Source organism: Lucilia cuprina, chromosome 3 (genome assembly GCF_022045245.1).
Source record: "Lucilia cuprina isolate Lc7/37 chromosome 3, ASM2204524v1, whole genome shotgun sequence".
Classification (NCBI taxonomy): domain Eukaryota; kingdom Metazoa; phylum Arthropoda; class Insecta; order Diptera; family Calliphoridae; genus Lucilia; species Lucilia cuprina.
The window spans coordinates 63,374,275-63,393,697 of record NC_060951.1 but is presented as its reverse complement, the minus strand read 5'-3'; the positions used below and the strand labels follow the sequence as shown (position 1 = coordinate 63,393,697).

The 19,423-nt window shown below is 26.9% G+C and overlaps 1 protein-coding gene across 1 annotated transcript in view; it reads right to left on the bottom strand.

Moving 5' to 3' along the window:
* Window positions 1–14,172, bottom strand: part of LOC111691110 (zinc finger CCCH domain-containing protein 13) — a 41,641-nt gene extending 27,469 nt beyond the window's left edge. Inside the window, exons 1-2 of the mRNA XM_023453753.2 lie at window positions 13,933–14,172; window positions 2,446–2,498 (exon numbers count right to left, since the gene is read on the bottom strand). The gene's annotated coding sequence lies outside the window, so the exon portion shown is untranslated. The remainder of the gene's footprint in view (window positions 1–2,445; window positions 2,499–13,932) is intronic.
* Window positions 14,173–19,423: the final 5,251 nt, after the last annotated feature.

Genomic DNA, 19,423 nt, shown 5'->3' with positions numbered 1-19,423 from the left:
TATTTGTTTTCGAAAAAAATGTATTCAATTTAATGACTCAAAACTGTTATAGACTATAGCTACATTTCAATGAATTTTTTGGATAAATTTCTGTTTTAAAGAAAATTTTCAATAATAAACTAGAACTAGAACTGAACTAGTACTGAAATAGAACTGAACTAGAACTGAACTAGAACTGAACTAGTACTGAACTAGAACTGAACTAGAACTGAACTAGAACTGAACTAGAACTGAACTAGAACTGAACTAGAACTGAACTAGAACTGAACTAGAACTGAACTAGAACTGAGCTAGAACTAAACTAGAACTGAACTAGAACTAAACAAGAACTGAACTAGAACTGAACTAGAACTGAACTAGAACTGAACTAGAACTGAACTAGAACTGAACTAGAACTGAACTAGAACTGAACTAGAACTGAACTAGAACTGAACATGAACTGTACTAGAACTGAACTAGAATCCAGTCAAATTTGTTGCAATCGAATACATTTACAAACTAAAATTGCAAATGTTGCCAATAAAATTAGCAAATGCCCTTAAAATGTAAAACTTAAAACGTAAAGTTTACAATTGTTTTTCTTTGTTCAGATTAAAACTGACAAAGCACAGCACTCAGAAAAATTTAAAAACCCAAATCAATAAAAAAATACGAACAACTGCAAAGCAACAAGTAAATTTAATAAAAACTTACATAATTTCATAATGAATAAAAAAATATTAAAACACAAATACACATTATGTGAATTATGTTAAACACTTTAGTGTAATATTCACCCTGAATGATCGTAATTTAACCATAATGACGGTGGTGGTGGGGGTTACACGTATCAGGTGGTACCTTTGTTGTAGTTTGATTTTTTAATTAAAAATCTATGAACATAATAATAACAAATAAAAAGAAAATCAAAGATATATAAATAAGTATCATTTGCGTACTGCTATTTACATACATATATGAACACATGCAGTTACAGATACAGTACGACGAGGTACTCACTGCATATATCTGTCTGTATATTAAAGGAAGTATTTTAGTCAATATTTTTCTTTATTCTTTTTTTGCATTTTATTCATATTGAGTACAACAATATTAAAAAAATGAGCTAAAATAACAAAACACCAAAGATACCATACTAGTGTCGTTTAACAACTTTGCTAAAATACAAAAACAACAAAAAACTAAAAAAAAACTTAAATACTAAAACAACAAATCCATACAAAATATTGTATTGTATTTTGATGCATCATGTATAAAAATGCAATCATGTGAAACTGGTATGTTGTAGTATTAACTTAAATTTTTAGTTGTTTTCGTTTTTTTTTCGTTTTCCATTGATCATTAACATGAACATCATCATTATCGGATTACTTAAGGAGAATTTAGAATATATCAAGCTGTTTACAAAAAACAAAAATAATTTCTATTATTTTGTGAAATCTCTTATTTGTAGTGGTTCTAGATCAGTGATCGACACGCATAGCCGCCAGTAGCTGAGAGTAACTATCTTTAAGTCGAATGTAAACCAAATTTAAACAAAAATCATTAGCAATAGATTTTTCAGCTTTCTGAAAATTGGTTGCTGTTGCATGAGGAAAGTTTTAGAAATATTTATAAAACTGTGGCAATATAATTCTTTGCTGTATTGATCATTATGTGAAATTGACACTCAGAGTGCAATTAACATACTTTTTCTTGATAGAAAATAGCTAGGTCAATAAATTATAATTTTGCCATAAAGGCAGAGTTTGAAAAGAATCATTTCTAAAAACACAAAAAGATATGCTAAAAATAAGATCGAGAGTAAGAAGGATCGCGTTTGAATGTCCATAGAAAACTGACATCGATCGTCTGAATTTAATAAATAAAACCTGATCAGTAAATTTAATATGATCGTAGAACCTCAAAAGAAAACATAAATCAAATCCACCGCAAAAGTACGATCAGTACATTTAATCCCTTCGTAAAACTTAAAAACAACAGAAGACAAATCACTGATCCATAATAAAATAAAGAAAACTCAAAATCAGATCGGTACCGAACAGATCAGTACTGAATAAAAAGAAAGTAAAAACAAATTCAAAATTATATAGTTGAATTAAAAAATAAACTGTTTTAAATAGAGATCAATTTCCTATCAAAATCAAAACTTGTGGTGTTTTTTAGTTCCCTAAAATCCAATTAAAACATTTGCAACAGTAATAAATAGACTCCTTAAATGATCTGCTTAAATCTATGAAAAACAAAATTAGAAAATATAAAATTGCAACAAAGAAAATTATTGCTAGTCACGCACGATCGTAAAAAAATTCCTACAACAAGTGGTAATGCTGCAGGGTAGATATTTATGTAAGTTTGTTTTGCCATAAACAACAGTGTTGTCAACTATTTTATAGTTAAGCAGGTTACAAAATATTAGATATGTACAAAAATTTAAGTACTTACATGATTTTCAAATAATCGGTTAGGACATGTACCGAAATTTGGAGAAAAGAGCACTGAAAAGAAGAAAAAAAGGTTATAAAGTTTTAGTAATTAAAAAATATATAGTATTAACTTCCAAAGAGTCGAAAATCTTGCAAAAGGCAATCAAATGATCATTGACAATATCGAGATATATCTATTTGATATTGCATTGACTTATCTATAATGGAAAAATATTGGGATTCACTTTTCGATATTAAACTTGAATAACTTGTGTATAACTTTTTTTCGGTTTTACCTATAGACTTAATGATTTCAAAATTTGCACACTGATCTTGCAGCAGACCTATTTGTTCTCAACCTGGGGAACTGATTAAAACTAAATTGATAAATTTCGAAAAATCGAAATCAAATTCACCATTTGATCGTAATTATGACAAGGGGTATTATAACGTGATCCTACAATTTACAACTGATATTTTACAAATGTAAAATTTAATATTAAGAAATCTGTAAAAAATTTATTCATTTCTTGTCAAAAACTAGAATTTAACATTATTTGTTAGACCTTGTATGTATATATAATTTCGATTTTGATTATCAATCTTAAATATATACTAAATAGTTAAATCAAAAGACTAATATGAAAACTTTTTTATCTATTTTGTTTAGACTTTAAAAGATAAAACATAAAGAGATATAAATTTCTTGCATTTGATATTTTATCTTGACTAGATCACAAACTACAGAAATTTCTCTTGTAAACTGATTTATAGATTGATCTATAGTCTGGAATGTATACTGATCTATAGTATGTATTTTATACTGATCTATAGTCTAGACTGATCTATAATCAAGACTATAGACTGATCTATAATCTAGACTATAAACTGATCTGATCTATAATCTAGACTTATCTATACTAGACTATAAACTGATCTGATCTATAATCTAGACTATACTCTTATTTATAGTCTAGGCTATACTTTGATCTATAGTCTAGACTATATTCTGATCTATAGTCTAAACTTTACTCTGATCTATAGTCTAGACTTTACTCTGATCTATAGTCTAGACTTTACTCTGATCTATAGTCAAGACTATACTCTGATCTGTAGTCTAGACTATACTCTGATCTATAGTCTAGACTATACTCTGATCTATAGTCTAGACTATACTCTGATCTATAGTCTAGATTATACTCTGATCTATAGTCTAGACTATACTCTGATCTATAGTCTAGACTATACTCTGATCTATAGTCTAGACTATACTCTGATCTATAGTCTAGACTATACTCTGATCTATAGTCTAGACTATACTCTGATCTATAGTCTAGACTATACTCTGATCTATAGTCTAGACTATACTCTGATCTATAGTCTAGACTATACTCTGATCTATAGTCTAGACTATACTCTGATCTATAGTCTAGACTATACTCTGATCTATAGTCTAGACTATACTCTGATCTATAGTCTAGACTATACTCTGATCAATAGTCTAGACTATACTCTGATCTATAGTCTAGACTATATACTGATTTATAGTTTAGACTATATACTAATCTATAGTCCAGACTATATATTGATCTATAGTCTGGAATATATGCTTATCTATAGTCTAGACTATAGGCTCTTCTATAGTCTAAACTAAAGGCTGATCTATAATCTAGACTATAGGCTGATCTATAGTCTATACCTATCTTTAGTCTAGACTACATATTGATCTATAGTATAGAATAAAGACTGGGCTATAGTCTAGACTATAGAATGATTAAAAGTCTAGGCTATTGACTGATCTTTTGTCTAGACTATTGATTGATTTGAGTTCTTGTAATGTCGCACCTATTACAACTTTGATCGCTGATCTAGTAACTGATATAGATTAGATCAAAAACTATAAAATATCTAAAAATTAATGTTGATCTATGAGAAATAATTTTACTATATGATCGCGAATAGAAGTAATTGCGTAAAACTTGGATCTATTAATAGTAATGACGTTACAATTTAAGATTTGTTTGCTGATCTTACTAGCAATTGGTGGTTTAAGATTATAATGTTTAACAAATTTGTTTTAAGTTCAAACAAAAAAGAACCCTTTTGATCATCATGTATTGAAAAACTATCTTTCCTATATAAAGTATCGACATTTACTCTTGGTAAAGTAATATAGAAATAGAGTTAATCATTAAGTAAAAGGTGTCTATTCGTATAAGATGAAGCCACCAATGAAAATGACTTTATATGCATGTAATTACTTTTTATTTAATGTTTATTTTTTTGCCATTAATTTGTTTATTAATTTATTTACGTATCTCTCTCCATTAACAGGTAGATAAGTGATGGTAACGGTATTTTATTTTTGCTTTAAAACAATTTATTTAATAAAAACGGTTAAAATAGTCGTTTTTGTTATTGTCTATATATTAATTGTTAAATAATCATAGAAAACTGGTTAAATGAAATATTGTACAAAAACGAACTAGTAACTTGGTTTTAATTAAATGATTTTTTTTACATAAAAAAATGCTTCAAATGTTTTAATACTTTTAAAACTAAATACTTCGTATATTTTCAATTTCTTTTTTTGAAAGTGAATTTAAAACATTTTGTTAGGTGCACTATGGCTGTGGTTGATGGACTGGACTGCTGCTGACCAGGTTGTTTGTTATTTAAACATTTACAGCTAAAAGACGTATCAATGAACGAATTAAAGAAAAATTTAATGCAATTAGAGAATTGAAAGTGGTGTTCGTACATACGACATGCCGTGGATGGAGTATGTCATTTTTACTTAATACTTTGTAATAAAAATGTTTACTTTTTATTTTATTTATTTTTAATCTTGTTTAGATTAAAACTGAAATGCCAACAAATAAAATCCGTTGTATATTCATTCGCATTCGTGTTTTAAATATATTGTTCGTTTTATGTGCCATTGGACCAACTTGTTAGTGGCGTTGCCAACCGGTTAAAACTGACGTGATTGATGCAAGGTGAGATTAAAAATAAATAATGTTTTAAGAAAGAACTTTAAAATCACCACCACACCACGACATTTTCCAAGTGTCAAGTATATGTATTTATTTGACGCTTGCGTACACAAGATTGTGATTAAAGTTATAAGAATTGCATGAGAATTAATTATAAAATGCATTAAAGTTTATTGCAAGATACAAAGAACAAAAAAGTTGCCAGATGAAGAGTGTATGGAAATGCAACAGTAATTTATTAACAGAGTTGCCAGAAAATAGTTGGAGCAAAAAATCGTTTTTCCTCTAAATATCTAAGAAAACAGTTCACTATTGATGATCTTGACCATAGACTAATCCATGATTTAGACTTTAAAGTGGTCCATAGCTGATCTATAGTGTAGGCTTTAAACTGATCTTTAATCTATACTATATACTAATCTCTAGTATTGGCCATATAGTAATCCGTTGTCTAGACTATAGACTGATCTATAGTTTAGACTATTTACTGTTCTATAGTATAGATTATAGACTGATCTAAAGCATAGTTTAGATTATAGACTGATTTCTAGTCTAGTATATAGACTGATCTACGGTTTAGACTTTAGACTTGTAGATTAAAGCACTGACTGATCTTTAGACTAAAATAGTCTGAGTCTAGACTATAGACTGATCTAAAATCTAGACTATTTACTAATCTATAGTTTAAACTATAAACTGATCTATAGTCTAAACAATATACTAATCTATATGATAGACAATAGACTAATCTTAAATCTGATCTGTAGTCGAGACTTTAGACTGATTTGATCTATAATAGAGATTAGTCAATAGAATGATTTAAAGATTAATCTATTGGCTGATCTTAAGTGATCTATAGTTTAGAGTCTAGACTGTAAACTAATATTTCTCGTAAAAGTTCTCTAGATATTTATTTTAAAAATTGTACTGGAAACTCTAATATTAGGAAGAAGATGCCATTAAAGCTCATTGCACAAGTGTTGTCAAACTTAAGAGAATTGTGTTGCCAAATCTAAATTATTACTTAAGTCTAATTATAGTCATAATCAAAATGATGCAAACATGTCAGGTCAAGAGATTTACAAAAAAAAGGGAGAAGAAGAAAATGACAAAAAAGTGATATTACAAAACTTTATTTGCAATTGCTATGAAAAATAAATTTTCTTTCAAAAACTAAAGCGAAAATTAAAAAAATATAAACAAAAAATTAATTTACTTACAAAGAAAACTAATACAATAAATATTTCCGAAACTAATACACAAAATAACACCCAGTCTGTGAGTTAAAACTGTCTATCAAATGTCAAAAAACCAAAAAAGACTCATAAAAATTATTTATATTTTTTGTTTATTTATTGTTGTATTTCTTTGAGTATTTAAGTATGTAGTTCAAGATTAATATCTGTTTTAAATAATTTTTAAGAAACCGTTAGTTTTTTTTGTAAATTAAAAATAAATTTCAAAATGTGCGAAAAAAAATTTAAAAAAAGATTTCAATTAAAAACAATGGTTTTAAATTTAACATTTTTTTGTCTTGTTATTTAAAATTTACAAGGTCTTTTTAGACGTGATTTAAATTAATTATATTGATTGAAAGTTCAATTACTATGCATATACATACATATAAGGGGGGACCTTTAAAAAAAAGGTTTATTTTCGAAAGCATTTTATGTGGGTTATAGTAATTGAATTGCAATTCATTGAAGAGTCATTTTAAATATTTAAAGTGTTTTTATATTAACATTTATGATATGAGAGTTTTTTTGAACAATAATTACCAAATATTACAAGAAAACTGTTTAAATATACATTTGCAAATGTTTGTTATTTGTTTAAAATTTATTGAATTTGGAATGACCTTAAAAACAAATTATAGCAACAATTTTGATCCATAGATTTTATTGATGGATAGTGTAGGTTACTGACTGTAGACTGATCTACAGTCCGAACTATAGACTAATCTCCAGTGCCGACTGATCTACAGTCCGTACTGTAGACTATACATTACCGATTGCAGACTAATCTACAATCCCGTCTGTAGACTGAACAGTTCCGACTAGACTGAACAGTTCCGACTAAAGTCAGAACTAAAGTGTTATATATAGTATTGAGTATAGAGATCTATAGTATTTTCTGAAGACCTTTTAACTATAAACTAATACATAGACTAATCTATAGTTCTAATATATGCGTATATATAGTTTAGACTATAAACTGTTCTATACATCCAACTATAGACAGCTAAAATCTATATGATCTGATCTATAGTCTAGAAAAATGACAGATTTATAGTCCAAGCTATAGTCATGACTTAAAATTGATCAATAGTGTAGACTATATATTTGTCTTTAGTCTGGAATCTAAAGTCTGACCAAAAGTGTTGGCTATAAACTGATCTATAGTTCACACTATAGATATATTTATAGTAGAGACTATACGCAGATCAATTCTTAATGATCTGATATATAGTCTAAATTCTAGACAAATGACTAATTTATTCAGATTATATATTGAAATATAGCCATGACTTAAAACGGATCTATAGTGTATACTATGGACTTACTTTAAAATATAGATTGATCTTTTGCCTAGACTATAGACTGATCTAAAGTAAAATCTGTAGACTTATTATCCTATTGCTGCCGATAATAGGATGATCTAAAGTCTTGACTATCATAGATTAGTTTAAAGTCTTCATTATATATTAATCTAGAGTGATCTATAGTCATGATTATAAAGATCTATAGTCTTCACTTATTTATAGTCCTAACTATACTTTGATCTACTTATAGAGGGATCTCTAGTCCTAGCTGTAAACTGATCTATGATCATTTCTATAGAAGAGCATATAATCTTGGTAGATCTTTAGACTTTTTATAGAATAATCTAATGAAGTCACTATGGATTAATCTGTAGTCTTGACTAATCTTTACTTTTTATTATAGACTGATCTATAATACAATCCAATAAGATTTTAAAACTAGATTAAATTTTATATTTCGTAAATCACACTAATAGCTCTAATAAATAAAAATTTCAAAATAACAAAACAACAAAAAAACTCCATCCATAAACAATTCAAAGCAAATCCTTCCAAAAAAAACTGCAAAATATTTGAGAGGGCGTTTAACAAATTTTCATAAATTTCATTTTAAGATGCACTCATGCAAAACTAAAAAATACAAAACACAAAAACAACCTACTGTTAAACTTTTTCATAAATTTTTTATTAAATAATTTAATTGTTTTTATATTTAAGCAAATTGTTATACAACATAATAATTAGCCACCTCAAAATTCTCTAAAATCCATTACCCGTTAACAAACAAATTAATAATTTTAAAATTATTTAATTAAAACAAAATACAAAATAATCAATACCAGCAACACAACTTAATTTTAAATGTTCGTTTGAAAGAAAAATCCAAAAAAAATAAAATCATCATGTTGTATACAACTTTAAGCCATGTTTGGCCTGGATAATACTATTTATATATAATATACTGAGACTATTAAACATTTAGATACAGATATAGTATCTAAGACTTTATGTAGTCATAGATACTCATTCGTACTTGTATTTCACCTTAATGGTGTTAATATTAAGAAAGAAAAAATACATTTTTGCGATTTTTCTTTTAACTTCCTCTTCATCAATTTTTTTTTACTTTTAATTTTTTTCTGTTTCAATTGTTGTTTTTTCTTTGCTTTGCTATGATTGTTATTAGACAATCATTAATATTTCTTTGTTTATATTTTTTTCTGATTTTTATGCATAATTATTTTTTTATTATAAATGGTTAAATTTTTTATTTAGATAAAAAATAAAATGTTTTAAGGTGTGTGTGTGTTTGCTTAAGAGTTAGTTTGACATTTCAAAAATTTAATTATCCTTATATGTATGTAGGTAGTTAAGAATTTTTTGCGAGTTAAGAATTTTTATATAAATATGTATATTTTTTCTCTTTTTTTTTTGAAAAAAAAAAAAACGAGTTATGAATTCTAATATTTTGAATTGAAGCTAATTTGAATATATATTTGTTGTTTGATCTATAGAGACCAACAGATTAGTCTCTAGTCCAACAGATCGGTCTATAGTCTAAACAATTAATCATTTATAGTCAGTATTATAGATCAGTCTATACTTTTGAATATAGATCAGTTAATAATTTTGACAGCATAGTGGAAATAATCTACAGTCTTCACTAGATCTATAGTGACTCAAGAAAATGATCAATATATAGGCTACACTATAGATCAGTTTAAAGTCATAACTACATTTCAGTCTATAGTCTGGAGTATAAGCCTGTCATTTTTTTAGACTATTAATTAGATCATTAAAAATTGAGTTGTCTATAGTTTCAACAATAGATCAGTTTATAATGTGGACTATATATCAGTTTCTAGTCACCACTATCGATCAGTCTATTCTCTAGATTATAGATTAGTCTATACTCTGAAATATAAGTCAGTCTAAAGTTTAAATTTTTGACTATAGATCTGTCATAGTCGACACAATAGATCAGTCTATAGTCTACACTATAGATCAGTCTATAGTCTACACTATAGATCAGTCCATACTCTGAAATAAAGATAAGTCTATAGTCTACAATATAGATCAGTCTATAATCCGCACCATGTATCAGTTTCAAGTCTACACTATAGATCAGTATATAATCAACATTATAGATCAGTCTAAAGTCTATAGTCTGTACTATAGATCAGTCTTTAGTAAAACTATATCTCTATAGTCTATAGTCTGCACTGTCTATAGTCTGTCTATAGTATGCACTATATACTATAGATCAATCTACACAACAGATCAGTTTAAAGTCTATATATAGATCATTTTATAATCTACGCAATAGACTATAGATCAGTCTATAGTCTACAGTCTACACACTATAGATTAGTCTACAGTCTACGCTAAAGATCAGTGTATAATCTATACTGTAGATCAGTCTACAGTCTACAATCTAGTCAAGTTTTGATTGGTCTTACAAAATTGTGCAAAATTCACTATAACAACAACACTGGCTTCTAGATTCCCACTGATTTGTTACAAATGATGGTGAATATTAAGAAAATAATAATTAAGAATGAGGGAGGAGAATACTAAAAAATTACCAGTTAACTTTGCACCAAGGTCATTTTATATATACATATATATATATATATATATATATATATATATATATATATATATTATATATATATATAATATATATATATATATATATATATATATATATATATATATATATATATATATATATATATTATATATATATATTATATATATATATATATATATATATATATATACATATATATATATATATTATATATATATATATATATATATATATATATATTTTTTTTTTCTTAACCTGTACTCGCTTTAAAAGACAATGTTCACATTAATTTTAATTTTTATTATATTTTTATACATATATTTTTTAATAAATACTAATTTCATATTAAAACTTCAGATTTTTTTTCAATTTGTGGTTTATAAACTTGTTTTATTAAATTAAAAGATTTTTGTTTAAAAATTTTCGTTAAAGATGCCATTAGTGTGAGTTCATTTTTAATATTTATATATATATTTTTTTCCTTTTTGGAAACAGCTTCTCATATTAACGTCTTTCAGCGTTATTTGTTATTGTAACTGAGTTTTGTGTTAAATATTCTTAACAAAATTAACATTGATTATATTTTAGCTGAAATTTTTATTTAAAAACAAAAATTACGCAAGTTGATGAGCGTCTTTATTTAAAATATTTTTTTATTCATATTTATATTTTTGTTTGTTGTTTTTACTCTTTTAATCAATATATCATCATCTCGAAACAATAAACAAAAAAAACTTTATGTTTAAAACAATGAAACATTCAGAAATTTTTTTATAAATTTTGTACTAAACACACCTTGATTGACTGAGTGAAGGGTATATCTTAAGTTTTAAAATAAAATATCACAGATTTCATCAGAAATATAAACAAATGATGGGTTATTTTACCTTGATTTAGGATTTTTTGGGATTTGGGGCACTCGGATTTTATTACTTTGAATGCAAGGTTTAATATCGCACTTAATTCTCTTTAAGTGAGGCTGTCAAATTCTTTATATTAAAACAACTTTTTCAAAACTATCTTGAATATGAAGTGATCTTTACACTTCTGTACAGTTCTACTGTGAAATCTATAGTTTTGATTATATACTAAAATATAATCTTGAGTACAGACTATACTCTTGACTCAAGAGTCTTGGGTATAAACTGATGTTTCTGTAGACTATTGACTGCTCTATAGACTATACTAAAGAGTGTTACATATTCTCAACTATAGACTGATTTACAGAGTCAACAACACACTGGTATTAAGTACTGAGAATGATCCATAATCTGAACTATAGACTAAATTATAGTGTCGATTACAAACAGATCTATAGTATTGACTTAACTGTAGATTCATCAATTATCTGATTAAAGATTTGACAATATACTTGGCTATATTGTGATTAATATTTCTCACTATAGCCTGATCTATAGCCTTGACTTTATGTTGGCTTTAGGATGATTTATAATCTTGATCATAAGATATATGCTGATCTATAATGTTCACCATAGGCTGATCTAGACTGTTTTATAGACTTAATGATTTATAGTGTAGACAACAGACTGATATATATTCTTAATTAAAGAGTGATTCAAACTGTGAACTATAGACTAATTTATAGCATCAACTACAGAATGATTAAAAGTCCTGAATATAGACTGATCTATACTCTTGACGTGACTGCAGAGTAATCTTGACAACTATTGACTTATTTATAGGATCAACTACAGAATGATGAACAGCCCTGACTGATCTATACCCTTGACGTGATTGAAGAGTAATCAATTGTCTTGACTGCATATCCATCGATATTGTATTGGTTATAGACTGATCTACAGTTTTAGTTATAAATTTGACAATAAACTAATCTATCGTCTTGATTATATAGTGAACAATATTCCTCAATATAGACTGAACTACACTATTCTATAGACTAACTTATTGTCTTGACTTTAGAGTGATCTATAGTATAAACTATAGACTGATTTAATAGTCTTGACTACATACTGATCTCTTGCCATGATTATAGACTATCTACACAATTCTATAAACTGACTTATTGTCTTGACTATAGAGTGATCTAGAGTATTTACAATAGACTGATTTAAAGACTTGACTATAGTCTGAACACTTGCCTTGATTGAAGTCTGGTCTAATTTCTCAATTATAGACTCACATATTGTCTTTATTATAGGCTGATCTTTCATTTAGACTATGAAATTTTCTATAGTCTTAACTATTTACTAATATTTAATCTGGACTATAGATTGAATATGGAGTGATCTACATATGTATGTTCTATCATTGAATGATCTAGTCATGGCTACAGACTATAGATCACTACTAAAAACTAATCTATAATAGCATACAAAAAATAACTAAATAATTTAAAATAATTTATATTTCAATTTAATAATACATAATTTGTTTACAAATTTAAAAAAATCAATGGTGAGAAATTTGTTTATTTTTTTGTAATTCTACAATATTACAAAAAAAAAAACTACGCTAAACTATGAGCCGAACGAAATAAATAGTTAAACAACGCCATAGAGTCTCCACAAATATTTAAAAATATTTGTTTTTTTATAATAATTTTAAACGGGGGCTTGTTATGACTACCAAGGGGTAATAATAGTAAATTTCCATTTGACTTGTTATACTTGTTACAATTTAAGTGTGCAGTTTCGTTGTTTTTTTTAATTTTATAAAAAAATTTTCAAATTAAAAATTATTGCCACCAACTGTCATATTTTATGAGAATTTTTTAGTTGTTGTTTTTATTGTTTATGTTTTTGTTGCGGCTGCAGTGTGTAAGGTATAATTTAGTTGGTTTTGACCTACCGTAATTTTCTAACTAGTTTTCCATTGTGCAAGTTACACACAAAAAAAAGTCGTTTTTCACTAGAGTTGTAGAGCTTTGGATAATAATTTTGGCAAACAAGAAAATGAAATGTTAGACGAGGGTTGTTTTGAAAATTTGTTAAAAATAAACAAATGGTTTATAAGGTAAAAAATATTAACGTCTATTTAATTCCTTTTAATATGAAGTATATCTCGTTCCATTAGATCACTGAGTTTCTTTCCGATATAATTATTTCTTAAGCTGGAGGTCCACACCAAGCGTTGTACGCTTTCTCGCATTATACGCGATTGTCCAAAAAATGGAATCAGTGTATTTGTATGCTAAAAGTTGAAAATACAAGAATGCCTTGACGCACAGAATGCTTAAAGTAGTTCCACTTTTTTAGAAAAAACTGCAGCCAACTTATTTTAATTTTTGCATGAACTATTAATGTAATAATTTTGTCTATGATTTATGATATAAAAAAAGCTCTTTCAAACTGCCCTCGTTTTTTTTTTCAAACAATTCATGGATGAATAACTTACCCGCCAAAGAAAAATCCAAAGTATATAAGATAGATTTAAAAGTATTTGTTGTTGCTCTTGTTGTTGACGTTATAGATGCAGTAGTAGTGTGCTGTTGTTGCTTTTTTGCTGCTGCTGTTGCTGTTGTATTTTTAAGATTTTTTTCTAACTTTATTGTTGAATTTTCACAAAATTTCAAAATAGTCTGAGAAAAACTACGAAATATTTTTTTCTTATTATTATTGTAGTTGTTGTTTATTTTTTATTGTTTAAGAAACTGAGAAGAAGAAGAAAAAACATAAAGTTGCTTGTTTGGCTTAAATAAGAGTAAATAAACTAGATAAAGAGAGTTCAAAAGGGGGAGGGGGAGTAACTTGGATGTTGGTTGCTTGTTTGACTTGGTTGGTATGTGGTTTCCAGCATGGAAAGGCCATTATTATAATGTTGTTGTTGGTAGTGCTGCAAGAGTAGCATGGCGCTGTTTTTTTTTTTTTTTTTTTTTTTTAGAAGAATAATATTTTTTTTTTGCACTTGAGGCTTGTTTTACTATTTCTTTTTTTCAACTGAGAGAGTAAGAAATATAGTGATAGAGAACAGAAGAAAAAGAAACGGTTTTGGCCAAATGCACTTTACATTTTATAGATCAGACTTGGAAAATAGAAATTTTAAAATTTTACAAAATCGTTGACTCTTGTATCAATCCAGATTGTTTTTTATAATATGATAAGTGCTGTTAAGGGTTCTATAAATGGACATTAGAAAAATCGAACAATCGACTTTTTGCCGAAAAAAGTCGAAGTCGACTATTTTGTAAATAAAAGTAAAAAAATCAAAAATTTGGAAAGCCGATAAGTCGAAAAAAGTTGAAAATGGTAGAAAAGTATAAAAGAGTAGAAAAGAGTCGAAAATTAAAAAAAAGTGGAAAAATTCAAAAACTATAAAATAGTCGAAAAAAAATCAAAAAATAGTCGAAAAGTCGATTTTCACACTTGGAATATATAAATTTTAAAATGACACAAAATCTTTGACTCTTGCATCAATCCAGATTGGTTTTTATAATATGATAAGTACGGTTTAGGGTTCTATAAATCGACTTTCGAATAATAGAACAATCAAAAATGGTCGAAGTCCACTATTTTCGAAAAAAGTCAAAAAATTGTCCGGAAAACTCGAAAAAAGTAAAAAATAGTCATGGATCATGTATTAGTCTATTGGTTAGTTTATTGACTTGCTACTGATTAATTTGTCTAGTCTATTAACTAGTCTCTAATAGCCAACTTGGGGCCTAGTCTACGGACTAGTCCATGGTCTCGTCTATGGGCTAATATAATGGTTAGTCTATTGACAATTTAGACTAGTGTATTGTACATTCTATGTAATAGTATAATAACAATTTCTAGATTAACCAATTGACTAGTCTATTGACCAATTTATTTAGTAGATGATTAACTACTCTTTTGTTTATTAACTAGTCACTAGTCTAGTCTATTGACTAGTATGTTAACTAGTCTATTGAATAGTCTTTTGACTACTAAATAACTAGTCTGGTCTATTGAATCTGTGACTAGTCTGTAAATAGTACAATGGATAGTCTATGGGCTGGTTCATGGACTCAATCTATTGACTAATTGACTAATACAGCCATAAGCTAATACTAAGATATGCTTGGATGTCAAAAAGTACATACAAAACTACAATAATACAGACTTTTACATCCCTGTTATGGATTATGGAAAAGAATAGAAAATAGCAGTATAAAACAAAATTTTGCTAAATAAGCTAATTATGTTCTTTGCAACGTCATCAACATCATCTTCATTATGAAAAATTCAATTATGAAGTTTGTTTGAGGAAGATAGAGGAAAAACCGAAACCAAATCACATCAAAACTAAATTAAACTAAACTCTGCTACTAAAAACTATTAAACTAAAGTAAGATAGACACGAGATGTAACACGTTAAGTTAGCGGAACTACGAGATGGTGAATAGAACCATTGAATGCCACGAAACCAAACTAAACTAGACAACTTTTAACTAGCCAGAGATGCCTTGTTTAATTTGTCGAATCGAAGGCCACAAAATTGGTTTGGTTTTTACTTATTCTTATTTATTATTATCATTTTGTTTTTTTTTCTTGAGCAGCAACAGCCGCCTCTGTTAACCGCAGCCGCAGCAGCATTTAAAGAAACCAAAAGAATGTGGTTTATTTATTTTTTTTTTCTTACATTTATTTATCTTTTACTTTTTGCATTTTTCATTTTAGATATTTTTTTCAGAACCGTAGCAAATTGTTGTATATATGTATATTTTTTCTGTTAAAATTGTATATAAAAGAAAAAATAGGCAAAACATTAAAGACAGTGGGCCTTAAAGTTTTATAAGAAAAAGCTAGATTATTAGAAATAATTATAATTAATTAAGTTAAGATTGATGTTTCCATTAGTATATAAAATGGAAATGAGGTTTCAATTGGATTTCATGGTTTAATTTGTTTACTTAAGAAAAAAAACTATTTATTTATTCTTTAGTAAATTAAAGTTAATGGTGTTTATTAAGAATTAGATTTAGTATGATAATTAAATTAATTAGAGTTAGATCATTTGATTATTTAATTTCGATTTGATATAATTGGTTTTCTATTAAATAAAATTATCAAAGTGTACTTTGAAATCTGTAGACAAAATGTTGCCAACATTTTTTTTCTTTTTTCTGTATAAAAATATCACACTTGCCTAATCAATCGCACGTCCAAAAATCCTGTAGAGAATTTAACTTAAACAATTTCCGGAATAATCAAAATTTTTTAAAAAATATTTAAATGGAATTTGGAACATGACTATTATTAAATTTAATAATCAGATATATCCAATTCATAATCGATGTTGTATCGTTGTATGTCATAAAAATTTTTCAAATATAATTTTTTGAAACTAAAACAAATCACTTATAAAACATGTAGGAAAGTATAGTCGGGCATGGCCGACCATATAATACCCTACATCATGAGTATATTTTAAAAATTTTTATTTTTCATAAAGAAACTTTTATGTTGAATTTTACCTTAAATCCAAAGTATTTAAGCAATTTATTGATAAAAACAAAATATTCTAAATGAGGCTTTATATAGGAGTACAGGTCAAACATGGGCCGATCTTCATTTAATTTGGAAAAGGATATATTTTTAAATAACAGTTAGTTTTTTAGACGTTTAAGACATTTTGTGAAGGGGGGTTTGTATGGGGTCAAATAAGGGCCGATCATTACGAAAATCATTTATACTTATATTTATACGTTATTATGGCATAAGAAGCCCAAATCGGGAGGTACTGTTGTATGGGGCTAGGTGAAATTATGTACCGATTTTAACCAGGGCTTTGTCCCTGTACCAAACAAACATGTTTGGTCCAAAATTCATCAAAATTGCGGCCTGTACCTGGCGCACAAGTTTTACATGTACAGCCAGCCGGACGGACGGACAGACATGTCTTAACCGACTCGATCGATTTACTTTAAGGTGGGTATATGACCAATATTTTTGAGTCTTACAAACATCAGCACAAACGTATAATACCCTCCCCATTAGAGTATTCAAACGATTATTCATCGATCGGTAAATCGATCAATTTTTGACGATTAAACGCTCAAATATATAAAAATGTCTAAATTTCAAATAACAAATAAACCGAATAATTTATATCAATTAACCGATTAAGAAAAACTTATTATTTAACAAACTTATTATTTAAAATTAAATATTTTTATAATAAACTTACTTTCTTTATTAATTTCTTAATTACGTTTCTATAATGAAGAATAAGTTGTTCTGATTAACCTAATAAGAAGATAATAACAGAAATAATTGAAAACTCTACTCCCCAATATAGTAGTGTAGGGTATAAAAATTACGACATACTATAATACAACCATACAACACCGATTGTGAACTTTACAATTAAGTTTTGTTACCCATAAATAGAAGAATATTTCTCAAGTCAGGATAATTCTCATTAAAATTACGGGGTATACTTTAAAATAGGTAAAAATTCTCAATTCGAAATATAAAATGTCTACTAATATATATGCTACAAAACAAACTTATTCTGTTATAATCATTTAAACTAGTTTTAACTAGTTAATTAATGACCTTAACTTAATTAATTTATGTTTACATTAGTAATTAATTTATTTTAAACATGAACTTGTAAAAATGATATTTGTTTAAAAATAAACTTATTTTTTTTTCATTAAGAAATAGCAACAATATTAAAAGATTACAGTTACAAAAATTATCCATAAATGATGATAACAAAAGCTCATTGGAATGTTTTGTGCCATTTTGTAATTAATGAATGACAAGAAATTTTTATTAATTTAGAAGAGAACAGACAGAGTTTTAAAAGAATGCAAACAAAGGCAAACTTCTCAAAGTAGTTTTTCTTATATTAAATTTATCTCTTTATTAGCTGAGATCTCACCCACTGTGCAGCACTAAAACTAAACGAACCAACAAGCGAAATAATCGAATGAATTGACAAAAACCTACGGAATTATTTTTGTTATTAGTTGATTACAATAAGAAGCTTTTAAGGTTTTTTTCTGTTGGTTTTTATTTGATTTAAAAATTGTGAAGATTTTGTTGTTTTTTAGAACGTCACTGATTTGTCAAAGAATTTGTTAAAGAAACCGTAAGGTCTCATTAAATAAAAATCTAATGTGATGAAGATATTGTCAAATAATGATGATGATGATGACGATAACAGAGTAGCTGATGATGAAAAAGATGCTTTAAACATTAACTCATATAAAGTTTTGCTTAATGGCCCCAAAAAACTAGAAACCATAAACCAACAACAAAAGAATAAAAAACAACCAAAATCCAGTATTAGAAGATCTTTAGCAACATCATTTAATTTTTTTTTTGTTTAATGTCTAATTTGTGTTTTTGCTAATAAGTAACAAATCTTAATTCTTTTTTTACTTAATGTTTATGTATATGTTTTGTTTTTATTTTAAAATTAGTTTTAAACCACTTTATTAAGATGTTTTCAAATTCAACATAAATTTTCTATTTATTTCTAATATTATTATTTTTTTATTTATTTAAATATTATATTTTTTTGTTGTTTTCTTCATTCACATTTGTTTAACATTTAACACTCTCTTTATTGTTACACTCACTTGTTGTTATTGTTGTTTTTTGTTTGTATGTATGTTTTTTTCTTTTTTTTATTGTATTTAGAGTTGACTTTCATTAAAAGTAGAAAAATAAAGTAAAACAACAAAAACAAAATAAACTCTAAGTTTATGTTTTAAGTCTTAGTTGTTGGTTTTCTCTTTTGTTTTCGTTGTTGTTGTTGATCACTCTTTAATAAATTTACAGTTTCTATTCCCGATTATATTCACACACAATCACTTGTTTTCTTTTATTATTTTTTCACTTGTTCACTTTTTACCACCAAATCAACCATTCTCGTTAACAAACGCGTAGCAACTGAATTCATTAAACGAAAG